Source organism: Megalops cyprinoides, chromosome 15 (genome assembly GCF_013368585.1).
Source record: "Megalops cyprinoides isolate fMegCyp1 chromosome 15, fMegCyp1.pri, whole genome shotgun sequence".
Lineage (NCBI taxonomy): Eukaryota > Metazoa > Chordata > Actinopteri > Elopiformes > Megalopidae > Megalops > Megalops cyprinoides.
Window position 1 is genome coordinate 2,768,958 of NC_050597.1, and position 13,038 is coordinate 2,781,995.

At 46.2% G+C, this 13,038-nt stretch overlaps 1 long non-coding RNA gene across 1 annotated transcript in view; it reads right to left on the reverse strand.

Moving 5' to 3' along the window:
* The window catches only part of LOC118789622, a 156,396-nt gene that overhangs the window by 116,261 nt on the left and 27,097 nt on the right, over nucleotides 1-13,038 (reverse strand). Inside the window, exon 2 of the long non-coding RNA XR_005005464.1 lies at nucleotides 1,002-1,151. This is a non-coding gene — a long non-coding RNA (uncharacterized LOC118789622). The remainder of the gene's footprint in view (nucleotides 1-1,001; nucleotides 1,152-13,038) is intronic.

The following is a 13,038-nucleotide window of genomic DNA, read 5'->3' on the forward strand; positions in this document are numbered from 1 at the left end:
CTCATTTCAGACCCCGAGCTCTGTACCGCTGCCAAAAATGAAACGGCTTTCTCCCATAATGGCAGGTGCAAAATGCGTCCGGCGGACGTGGGAAATAAAAAAAGGAAACGCATTACCGATGTTATTGTTTGTGTTCATTTGCTTATGTATTCATTTTTTTTCCCTTTAATGGCTGCATGTGTTATAGCCACAGTAACGAAATGACAAGACACACTGGTGTGTATTTGTCTTTTTCATTTTCTTCTTCTTCATTTTCTAATAATAATAATAATAATAATAATAATAATAACAACAACAATAATAATGTGATTGCTGCAGCTGTCATTCTTGTCTAATTATTGTCATTTGAAATCATATTAAATTGTTAGGATCTATGGCAAAGGCTCTCCAATGAGTTTTTGAGACTCGCTCTGATTGGCCGCTACTGATTGCCCTGGTATCAATGATGATGCTGTCTAGGTTTCTGGTACATTCTCTCAGGTCCGACACTGAATAAAGGGCCTTTAAACCCTCCACAGAACAACCTCAGAACAGGGAGTAAGAGTTTGCGCAAATAAATATACACAATAAAAACAATCATGATGCAGCCGAAGTGATTAAATCTTGGTAAAAATGTCGCAGCAATAAGCATTTTAATGCTGACAGGATGAGTCATCGCGTGTCTCTGCCCAGCTGTGATGAGATGATTTTCATCAAGCGTAATCGGTAACATGATATTTTCTGTTTATGTCTCAGTCTGATTTCAGACAATTCTGAGCTAATCAGAACCAGCCATTCAGCCAATCAGTGTTAAAAGCAAACGGAACGTCGAGGCGGAGCATGAACTGGAGAGAACCCCTGTGAGCGTTCCAGCCGTGTGGCCCATTGACTGAGGTAATGCTGAAGGATGCCATTTTCCCACGGTGTGATTATGAGCTGGAAATCAACACTCGCAGTGTAAAAACATGTTTCATCTCTTTTCTCCTTCCTTTCAAAGACCAGCAGAAAGAGCATTACTGTACCTCGGTGGCATGGTGTTAGACTCTGTCCATTCTGCCGGGCCACAGGCAGAGAGAGGAAGACCATTTGGACATAGGAGGTTAACCAGGTGAGGGCGGGTCTCTTCCTGCACCCCAGCTGAGGCGGGCACAGGCCAGACTCATGGAAACTCACTGTAGAAACACAGGGGAGAAGAGCAAACCATCCTTCAGCACTGCATGGCATCATGAGAAAGGAAACGAGCTGGAGGACTTTCTATCCCCATTAGAAAATACAGAAACTTACTTTTGGAGGCTTTTTTATACTGTTAAATACAAATACATAATAATCATCAGCATTGTGCCGCAGACTCAAGGCTAACTCTGTTATACTTCCCCTTCATTGTGGACACAAACATTCAGTACACAGCAAGTGCCAGATTCTTTTTTTTTATCCCCCCCCTTTTTTTTTAAATCCTCCTTTCCTATCGTGAACAAAGATAAATGCATCAGAAATCATGCATAGTATATCTGTAATGGTCTAGATTATAATTCCACGGTTTTAGATTTGTTTTGTTTAAAAGCGTTCAGGTGGCTCAGTACTACAAGAACGTCTTGGACCGCATCAAATCCCAGGGTCAGTCCTACCTTCCCGGCACTTCTTAGATAAAGTCCTGTTCCGCAAATCTGCTCAATATATTACAGTTGATTCAGTTGGACAGTGTATAAGATATGATACATTAATCTCGGCTATTTCAATTTCTGAGGCTGGGACTGTAAAATTGGTATGCTGCATATCTAATTTTCTTTTTTTTTCCCCCGAATACCTGATTTATGTGTCCTTAGAAGCCTGTAGAGGATGCCACTGTGAGCCCCACACTGCATTAACAACAGGCAACATCAGCTCTCAAATCTTATCTTGTTAAATCAGACAAACGCGGCCGTGTGAGAGGGAAGGAATTAATGGCCAGGACACTGGGGGTGGGGGGGGGAGTCGGTTTAATCTGGCGGACTGCGGGGGGGGGCATTCGTGTGGTGGGAAACGTACCCCTCCCAAAGTCGAGCGTGGCAGCAGAGGTGGCGAACATTTTGGGCTGGCGTCCCCGCGTTCCCTTTTATTTTCACGTCCAGGGGCTGGTTTAATTTGTCGCATACCGCCATGCCCAGGTGATCCACAGAGGGAGAGGAGGGAGTCCCAGAAGGATGGCGGTATCAGCGTTATGGCTGGTGCCCGTTATCCTGAGTTACTGCCGTCCGCTGCTGTGCATATGCTGTGTGCCGCTGCGTTGCGGGGAACAGGGGGTGGGAGGCGGGGAATAGGGGGGTGTCAGGGACACTGCTGCATTTCAGGGGCAGAGGGGGGGAAAGGTGAGCTGGATGCCAGCCAGAGTGGTCAGTGCCATCTCAGAGCTCAGCCCGGATATCTGCTCTCAAATGCCCTCAGCGGTAAGAACAGACAGCTCTACCTGGCAAAAGAGTGCATGACCATCTTTTTTAAAGGAGGGTTCAAATCTAAGAGAGATATGAATCGAGCATACTGTGTGATTGATAAGGATTGCCTGCTTCCCATTTAATTGTGAAGAGTGTTGTTTGTTGACCACTTTTGTTTTTTCATTGATATTTTGGTTAATCTTTTACTAAGCAGCGTGAAAAAAACACAGCAATGTGCAATTATGACTATGATTTCTTCTGTGCAGTGCTTTAGATCTCCTATTGGCTATCGTCCAAGTAGCTATAGCTACCATAAGTAGTACATATCCTTGCAAAGGCTGTAGCTAGCACACAGATAATTGCATTTGCTGATGTGACACTACTGCTGGGTTCTTTGTATGTTTACTGTAACTGACAAACGGGTGATGGGTAAAGTAACCGCCCAGGCAGTGAAAATACTGCGTAAAACAATACAGAGTCTGTTTGGTGGCATGTTATTTTTCTTACCTTAATAACCAGATAATAACCAAGTAATTATTACTAGTTATAATTACACAGCAGTTCAGTAGCAATTTTGTCACGTCTGCAAAATTATTATAAAATAATTACGAAATTACTGTAATTGTTTCTGTTACTAAGTGCATTATTTACTGACCCAGTGCAAGTAGACTTCATTTTAATTTATAGCTCAAGGTAAAGGGGAAATGATGTTAAAATGTGGCTTGCAGTAACTCCACTGAGCTGCATTCACCTGCTCTTTCCCCAGTGTGCGTGGGTTATTACACAGACAACAAGAGACGATCAACAATTACACTGAAATTAAGTGGTTTCAGAGCAGGAGATTACCTATCAGTGACATACTACAAGTACATACTACTATTATAATTTAAAATAAATCACCACTTTAATGCAATATATGAAATTACTATCAAACAGTTCATTTTCACAAGCCAATTACTGAGTTCCAATGAAAGTAAAACCCTTTTTCCACCTGTTATAATTTAGTACTTCATTATGGTTTTTATGACACAATCATGCAGCTAACCCAACAACCAACTCTGTCATGAACAACTCTGTCAAACAATATGAATGGAAAAGACAGGACCAAAAATCTACATGTGTGATTTGATCAAACATCCTGCACTTTTCTTTTCCTGTTGCTTCAGGCCATAAATAGGGCTTATGTACTTTTGGAAATATTTTTCTTTTTTCCAGCCAAAAAGTGGGAAACGGTCAAAAGAACCAACTGTGATCTTTCGATATTTTCCATAATCAAAGACAGACAGTTTGGGGTAGGAATTTTTTTTGACATCAGTAGATTCATTTTTAATACCCTATTCTTCTTCAATAATTTCAAACTTGATTTGAAACTGGCATTCTGCTCCCTTCCCTTACCAGGTCAGAAAAAAAGCGAAGACCCCACCGCACTGAGCCTCAACCCACCTCGGTACTTTCCTGCTCTACTTTAACACAATGACAACTATTCACATCACCAGCAGCACACAGAGCCTCCTGAAAGGGTTAAAAATGTATAGAAGAGAATGCCTTTCTGGCCTTCTGTACGTGGCATGCTTTTCTCTGTTGAAAACTGACCATTTGCTCTTTCAGCCACTTACTCAGCTCCTATCCCTTCCAGTCTAAACACTGACGGTGCTGTTGAAGTTACCGACCGTGCCTGGACTCTGGGCCTGAGTTCTGGGTCTGCCTTCCTGCAGTCCCTTGCATGTAGTGTGGAGACATACAGCCACCACGCAGGGGACCACACTGCGCCCTCTCTTTGCACGCAATCATTTATTTCATCTATTACTTTGCCTTTTATTAACTGACTTTGTGCCCTCAAACAATGCATGTAAATTTCATTCCATTAAAGAAAAAAAAAACATTTTAATTGCACCCCTCGTCCACCGTTTTCAGCAGGCAAAAAAAAAGTATAAAACAATAATGAGAGGTGGGACGGTGAGAGGAAACGTCCCACAAGAGCAGGGCACACAGATTCTATTGTGCCACTGCCATTCTGTCACAAGAAAGCCACCCAGTCACGGAGGTCACAGAGCTCAGCCCTCATTGGTCGGGCTAATTTGATTGTGATGGAACAATGGCACTGTAGCCTCTGCTACTGAAGAGCATACTAATTACAGAGGTTGCCCTTGATCCTGACCTTGGTGGGTCATTTAGCAGTTGTGATCTCTGTTGCTGACTTTTAATAAAGTCCCCGTGTCTGGGTGAGGGAGACTGGCACCCAGGCCCGGCCCTTAAAGCCACGTGGCATCCTAATTACCCCCATACCACACCGATGGGCAAGTAATGAGCAGGGCCTCTGGCCTCAGAGCCTTACCAGACCTGTAGCAGAGGCTTTGGACTGAAAAGAAAACACAGCCTTCAATGATTACAACCCCCCTCCCCCCTACCCCACCAAAAAAAGGGTCATGCTGTGATCTTCTCACAAAACATTCTGGGAGAATTTTGTTTTAAAACGTTGTTTAAAAAGTGGCGATGGTGAGAATCGTGCTCGTATTCCGCGTTGACAAACAGTCCGCTGTGCAGTCTGGGGCATCTGTTCTGTGTTTATTTCAAATCAAAGATTATTCCATTTCTGCTCCAGTTTCCCGCTAAAGAATCTTCAGTTGTATCTAGTTTTGACTCAATGCCTAACAGATGTGATATAATAATAATATAATAATGTAATAATCCGAACGCAGACTCCCCTTTCGCTAGTGATTGCTCGCGGCTGTTTATTTTGTCAAGTCTAATTCTTGGGACGCACCGCACAGCGAAACGTAAGCACGCGCTGAAACCAAGTTTATATTCTCGCCACAGACAGGGCATCTATTCGCCATCAGGCGCAGGATGAAACACAGAATGCCAGACTAAGAGATGCGATGAGAAATCAAAGGTGGGGCAGTCTCCTCCTCAGTCAAAATACCCTGTTTAATCGCTCGCAACGTAATTATACCCCTTGCATTTGTTCACTTGGTGATGCGTGGGGCTTTGCTATTTTTTCCACAAGGAAACAAAAAGAAAGAAAAGAAGAAGCATTGTTTAAGAAAGCTATACTGAGTATAAAACGCAGAAGCTGGGAGGAGGGGCACATCGACAGAAGGTGAGAGAAAGAACCGGGGAAGTAACGGGCGAATCTTTGGAGCTGGCTCAGGTGAGCCCGTGCTGATGAGAAGGATCCCCTTCCTGCTTCATGTCCAGGGGACAGTGGAGATGGGAGGGGCCACGCGCTGTGCGGGGGGGGCGCGGGGGGGGGGGGGGGGGGGGGGCGCGGGGAGCAGCAGGGAGCCCAGGGATAATTACACAATGTTTGTGCGCCTCCCAGAAGCTTCCTGTGCAGGTTGAATGCCAGGGAGATATTAAAAAGGGCCACGCAGCGAAATGCTTTTAATGAATATTTTTGTTAGCGAAGAAGGAAACGTCTGAATGATTTCCCTTTTTTTCTGAGAGCTCTGGAAGGGGCAAAGGGGGGAAAACATCACTGTCAAAATAACCATTGTTTGTTTGCCTCTTTTTCCCCCACTATGCACTGCTCTTTCTTAAAGGAGCCATTGTCCTGCCACCGTTTGTTTGTGCCGGTGCTAATTGCAGAGGCGAATGGTGGACTGGGTTTGTTTTCACTGCATCTGAAACGGTTGCGGCTCCGGCGCTTTTTTCTCCTCCTTTTTTACCCCCCAGACGTGAAATCCGCTGGCGAACCTCTCGATTTTCAGCGACTTTCCCACCACCCGCCCTGGGCACCCGCCCTGTTCACTCCCAGCAAGCTGTGCAAGCCAAACTCTAGGGGGAGGGACCACTGAGACACTCCCCACTAACTCATCATTTCAGCTAATTACAAATATAATGAGTGTTTGAAGAAAAAAAAAGGACCATTTTTATGCCATTTTTATCAGCACAAAAAATAAACTGCACTGTAATCTTTCTGTAGCACAGAAATCTATGCATGTGTTATTGGCCCAGGATGTTGAAATGTAATATGCAAATCATCAGATATGATAATGCATCATATGAATATGAATAATTCTGGTGGCTCTCTGGGCTGTGACTGGCAGCATACGGAACCAGGGCCGTGACTGGCTGGCTGGCTAAACGCTCTCCCCGTCGGCCAGCCTCACGCTGACACAGGCTGGCACACGGAGCCGGGCCATGGAGAGATGAGTGACAGGAACGGGCTGGTCTTCATTAGAGCAGGAGAACAGAAGCGCTGCTCTCAGCGCTGGGGGGGGAGGGGGGAGTCAGCAAGCCCCTGCCCCGGGACTCCAGCGGTCAGCTGCAACCGTTCACTTCCACAGCCCCAAGCAATCTGCCAAGCCAAGGGGGGTGGGGGGGAGCTGTACAGTATGCTTTAACAGCAGGCATTCCAATCACTGGACCATTCCAGATGCATTGTGACAATTATATTCACTTTTTAATAATTGTACTGACACTGGTAATTAATAATTAAATAAATAATTAAATAAATAAATAAAATCAGCACCATCATTGTCATCATCATCATCATTATTAACAATCACATTTATATTTACATTTGTTCAACAGACGCTTTTATCCAAAGCGACTTACCATGATAATGCTCATAACAATAATAGCACTCGAACATATTCTTAATCTTTGCATCTTCTGCCAAAAAAAAAAAAAAAACCCATGAATATTTGTAAAGTTCTGTGGAGGCGCAGAATAGATGATTGTGGAGTGAGTCCCTAAGCAGCCCTGAAACTAAAGCATTATAATACTGCTCTAAATAAAACATAAGGAGGCTCCCCGCCTTTGATATGTAACGAGGATCTACTTCAAGGAAGAGTTCCTCGCCATTCCCACGTCGCCTCTCTCTCTCTTTGTAAATTCCGCTGCCGTCCTGCGCGGCATCATCTATCAGCGGTGTCAGTTTTGCGGCGAGCAGGACTTCCTGTCCCGTCGGCTGGGCGCGCGGGTGCGGGCACGGCGGCGTCCCGGCGCGGAGCGGCCGGGGAGAGCCCCTAATGAGGCCCTTCGGTAGCCGTAAAAGACCACCGAGGAGAGAACCGGGGGAGCGGCTGGAGGATTGCTCTATTTGTCTTACAAATATCACACTAACTACCAATTACAGCGCCATAAACCTCCTGGCTACTTCCTGCCGCCCGCGCCCTTAATGCAGGAGATGCAGACGAAATGCGATAACCTTTTTTTCCTGCGCCGCAACTGCGTGTGACTGGCTGTGGCAGCTGATGCGAGAAGCATAGGCAATGAAGCCGATAATGAGGTTTTTTTTTTTTTTTTAAGTGCTGTGGTTGTTGGATTAATATCTCTCAGCAGCACGTGGGGAAAACCACGGCCCTTTGCCACGTGGTTCACCGCTGCCCTCTGTGCAGGGAAAGACCGTGTCCTGACCGTGGCCACACCTGTGATACACACTGTAGACAGCCTGGCTTCTACAACCTCTTTACACCCGAGCAATTACACCTGAAAAGTGTACTGTGTTTGACTCTCTTTGCAGCTGGAAAAGATGTTACAGTATGCCCTGTATCAGATTACTCTCTGAAATCAATGTTTTGAGTAAGTACCGCTGAGCGCATTGGTTACAGAGAGCAGAGGTGCTTTTGGTACAGCACACCAATAAATGTGAGCTCATCTAGTTGTAGAAGGCATCAATCACAGGCCTAACGAGACTCCTTAGGACTCGTTTTGTCTTGGAGGTGTTCAGCACCACTTCCCTCCCTCCTCTTTCTCCATCCCTTTCTCTCTCTGCGCAGGCCTTTCCTTGATAGACCAAAAAAGCTAGCTGACCCCCCCCCCCCTCCCCCTCCCCCACCCAAACCTCTCCAGGGAGGGTTGCAAACACTATGCGAACATATCAGTCTCAGCTGCTGGAGATGTTATTCTAATTAACAAGGGATTAAGTCATCAGTTTCCTTGTAATACAGTCTGGATGGGAATTTCAAAATGCAGAGTGGAAAAAAAAGCATTTAGCGTTCCAGTAAATTACTCTTGACCCTAGGACGAGAGCGTGCTGGCATGTCTGTTGCCTGCCAATTAAAACGTCCCTTCCTTGCCAAAACTTTATTAGAACCAAGACGGCTTTTTCCCCCATCACATTCAGGAGTGTATTGACAGGTACCAAACCCATACAAAAAACACAGCCTCTGCTCATTGGATAAGAACGATCAAAATGGGAACCAATTTTTTTTGTAAATGATGACCAGCTTTATCAAGACTTTGGCAGATCATTCAAGGTAAGTGAACACATACTGAGCAGTCTCAAACCGTCAACCTGTACAAACTTGTGAAATGAATATTCTTTTCATCCTAATAAGTACAGGAGTACTCTGGGAAACTGAGTCCACAGACTGCAATTAATTTCTATGGGAAGCACTTCAATTTGAAATATTGAACTACAAGGACGAGCACAAAATGAAGCCAAGCGTTATACATCTACACAGCACACGAAACCATGTTGATCAAGAAAGAAAAACAATTAATACAAGAAATGAATAAAAGCCAATTAAGAAAAAAAAACTAATTATAGAAACAATCAAAAATGACACAGCAGCAGCTATGCAGCTGTTCTGTCAGAGACAGCGACGCCGATCTCCAATAGAAGAATGGCTCTGGCTACACCATTCCTCCTCATTTTTATCTTTACCTGAAAGATTTGATGAACATGAGCATAAACAGCGTAATGAAGCCACCATAAAGATCCATTAATAACTCTACCGTTCAACAGCAATAATAAAATAAACGGCTCTGTCACTGCCACCATCATCAACAGCGTCAGCATCGCACTAATAAAACCAATCACAACGTTAATAATTATTTTCACGTGTGGATCCTGAGCACACGCGTGACTTCAGAAGGAGAGGGGAACGGAGTCCGTGTTTAATGTCAGTGGAGCGTGGCGTGGCGTCTGAGGCAGGTGCCGCTGTCAGCCACTGAAGGCCGCTCTGACTGGAGCGTGAACGGCGCGATTGAGGCGTTTGCTGATCACTGGGGCGATGGGCAGCGCCCGTTCACCCTCTCCCCGACCCCCCCCCGGCTACCCCACCCCCCCGGCACCCGGCCGGGCGGAGAAGCCGCCGGGGAGACGGCCGGGGAGGGCTGGTGTTTTGACAGGCAGTCAGCGGCCCTCGCGCTACATGCTAAAGCGTTGTTTTCCGCTCAGCTAAGCAGCAGCGGATTGATACGTTCGCAGTGAAGTGCAATGACAATTAAATTGTAACTGACCTGTGTCTTCCCATCATTATGCTTTTCCCTTTACTGCCTCCCTGCTATTTAACCACACAGTGTGCGGCCTCTTTTTTTCATTAGGCGGTAATGCTAAGGACCGCGTCTGCAGGGCTGTGAACGTTTCACTGGGGGCGTCTACCAGCGTTTCCACATCAGTAAAAATAACATCCTCTTTGTTGAGGGTTTTTTTTGCTGAATCACTGATGGTGTGTTGGAGGTTAGGGCTAGCACCGTTATACTGACAAGAGATCAACACAGACCGGAACACATAGAAAGCGGACCTTGCAGCAGATTGTAGGGACCTCTTGATAATTCCCTTCAAACAATGTTTTCTCAGTAGTGTCCACTTAAAAAAGTGTAAGATTTCCCATTTAATATGAATGCATGTCCCCTTGTCACCCACATGCATTTTATAACCTGTTTCAGATCAGGTGCATTTCCTTGATAAGATGACAGGCCCAGTGTTTTCCACACAGCCGCATGGTTGTGTGCGTCTCGCAGGGCCAAACAATAACATTGATTTCTCAAGAAGATCCACTTGGATTTCCTGCCTTTTCATAAACAGCAAACAGACAATACCAACAACCACAGAGAGGTGCTAACACACAGACACACACACACACGGGCACACACACACACACACAGGCACACGGGCAAACACACACACACACACACACACACACACACACACGGGCAAACACACACACACACACACGGGCACAGTGCACTCATACACAAGCATGCACACACACACACAGACACACACATACCCACACAGGCGTGTATACACACACACACACACACACACACACACACACACACACACACACACATTTGCATACAGCATATGCCTCACACACAAGCAAGAATTACACATGCACGCGCACACACACACACACACACACACACACACACACACACAGACATGGGGACCCAGGAAAACAGATATACAAATACGACAGCGAGCATCCAGCCACATTCTCATTTGCATAACAATTTCCAGTTGTTTTCTGGTTAGATAGAATTCACAGCATGACATCGGCAGTGTGACGGAGAGGTCAGCGCTACGTATATCTGCAGCTGGGAGGGAGAGAAGAGGGTGTCTGCAGCTCGCCAGACGCACCTCCAGCACAAACACTGCCATTCCCTCTACATTAACCACAACACGCGCGCTGATGACAAACCCATCACTAATATGAGGAGTCGTGGTGTTCTGGAGGAAGGGCGATTCGGTCCTCTATAACACCGCGCACACATTTAGACGTATCTCAGGGCGCAGTTCTGACCCCTACCATCTCCTCCTCACATCCGAGTCTGAAAATACACTGAGCGTTTGCCTCGTTTTTTCATATGCTAATCTACAAAGCCATTTCTCAGTTCTTTGTTTACCATCTCTTTAAGAGGCATTTTCAGTGCAAACATCCATTTCTATGTCTGAAACCTTTACCAGCTCCACTTACTACCAATGCAACTGCTGTGCCAGCTACTTCTTCTGCTTCTACCTCTGCTAATAATAATAATAATAATAACAATAACAATAATAATAACGGTAATAATGCTACTGCTTATAATAATAATAATAATAATAATAAGTCAATTCAGCATTATTTGGCAAGTGCCCATGGTATCATTACCGTAAGAGAGTCACCCCTGCTGCTTGCAGAGGATAATGCGTACCCTGTGCCCTTAATGAGGGGAGCCTGAAGGCCTGAGCAGGCCTGAAGCCAGACTTCCTAATAAGCCTGATACTGGCTGGATCAGAATCATTACAAATTTAGCTCGTTTCATTGACAACCTCTCTGCATCACGGGCTGAAAGGGGAAAAAAGGGAGAGAGGATGCGCAGCTACACTTGGACAGAAGCAACGGAGGTGCAAGGGACGCCCCTGTGAGCAGACATTAGAGAGAGAGGCTAATTAGTCTGTTCTGGTTGCCAGACTTGCGGCGGGCCTTTTGGAATCAGCACTGAGGATGCCTGATTCCGGGGGAGGACTCAGAGGGCCGGTGGCTGCTGACGGAGTCAGGGCCTGTGAGGGAACTCGCCGTCCTCGCCCCAGGGAAAATGCGCCGTTTGAAAATCTTTTGTGAGGTTTCTGAGAGGGAGCCGGAAGATGCATATTTGATGCCGCTGTGCCAGGGAGGAGCTCAGAGACCCGTCGGCCGCAGAGAATGACAATGCGTGGGTCCTGAAGCAGCGAGCAAGACGCTGCCCGAAAAACCTCCCGATGAAAAATCACTTTCGTACACACCTCCCCGGAGGACCGGGGTACCGTGATGCTGCATGAAGGGAGGGGAAAAAAAGCCTGTCTTTCCAACGCGGGGAGATAAAATATACATTTCCATTAGGACTGAATTAAAACCAACAGGAGGAGCCTGGCTCTGGGGCGCCTGCTGTGTCGTCTGCATGCGCCACGCGCCCCTCTCCGGGGGGACGAAAGAAAACCGCCTCCACTGAAGGGAGCGGGCCAGGATTTCCGCTTTCTCTCCGCCTTGGCTCTGTGTCTCTGATGCGGGACGCGGCCTATCCCAAGGCTTCAGAGAGAAATCTTGATCAGGCGGGCGGGAGGGAGGCGGAGACGGAGGCGCGCCTCTCCCTTTGCTCGTTTTTGGAGACTCGCGCTCCAGGTGTGGCGTGTGATCCGGCGTGCCACGCCTCCATGATCAGGCCCTGTACGTCTTCACACAGTGACACTCTCAGTGTTTTACTGACCCTGTTTTCACTGTTTTTGGCCTGCAGCTAGCTGACTGGAGTTTTTGGCTGTTGGCATTATTATTGCATATATGTTTTTTGCTTTTGTCAGCCATGGTGTTCATAAAATGAGGGTCACTTTGATAAGTTTTCGTGATTCTGAGGGAGGTTTTTTTCCTTGTTCTTTCCACGGACGCAGCTGTGATGTTTCCCCTGTCAGGCTGTAAGATTTGCCGTGTGATGACCTCACTGGTGCCCCTCCACAGCAGAACCAACCAAAGGGAGCCCAGCACCCCGTCCACACCTCAGCACTAGTGAGATCACTGGCAACAGGACCTTCCCTCACTTAGTTAAACTGTTTCAAGTAAGAAAATTGAAGCAATAATCATGAGAAAAAAAAGATGAAGCCCATTCAAGACTGAAAGTGAAAAGTGGATCAGATTCTCTAAAACAACATTTAATGATACCAACTATGAGAGGAGAAAGGAGCTCCACTTCTGGAGTATACCAGAGTGTGTGTGTGTTTGTACGTGTCTGTCTGTATGTGTGTGTGTGTGTGTGTGTGTGTGTGTTCACTGCAGTGGGAGCTGCAGCATGCTAAAACATTTCAGTCCTTCTGCTCTTTTGCTTGAGCAGCTTTTTCCATCACGCAATAAACAAAAGGTTTAACATGGTCTGCTTCTAAAGAGGACGAGCCGCTCGCACTCTGAGTATTTAGGAGCCATGCATCATGCATACGCTCCAGTCTGTGTGTCCTGTGCCATTA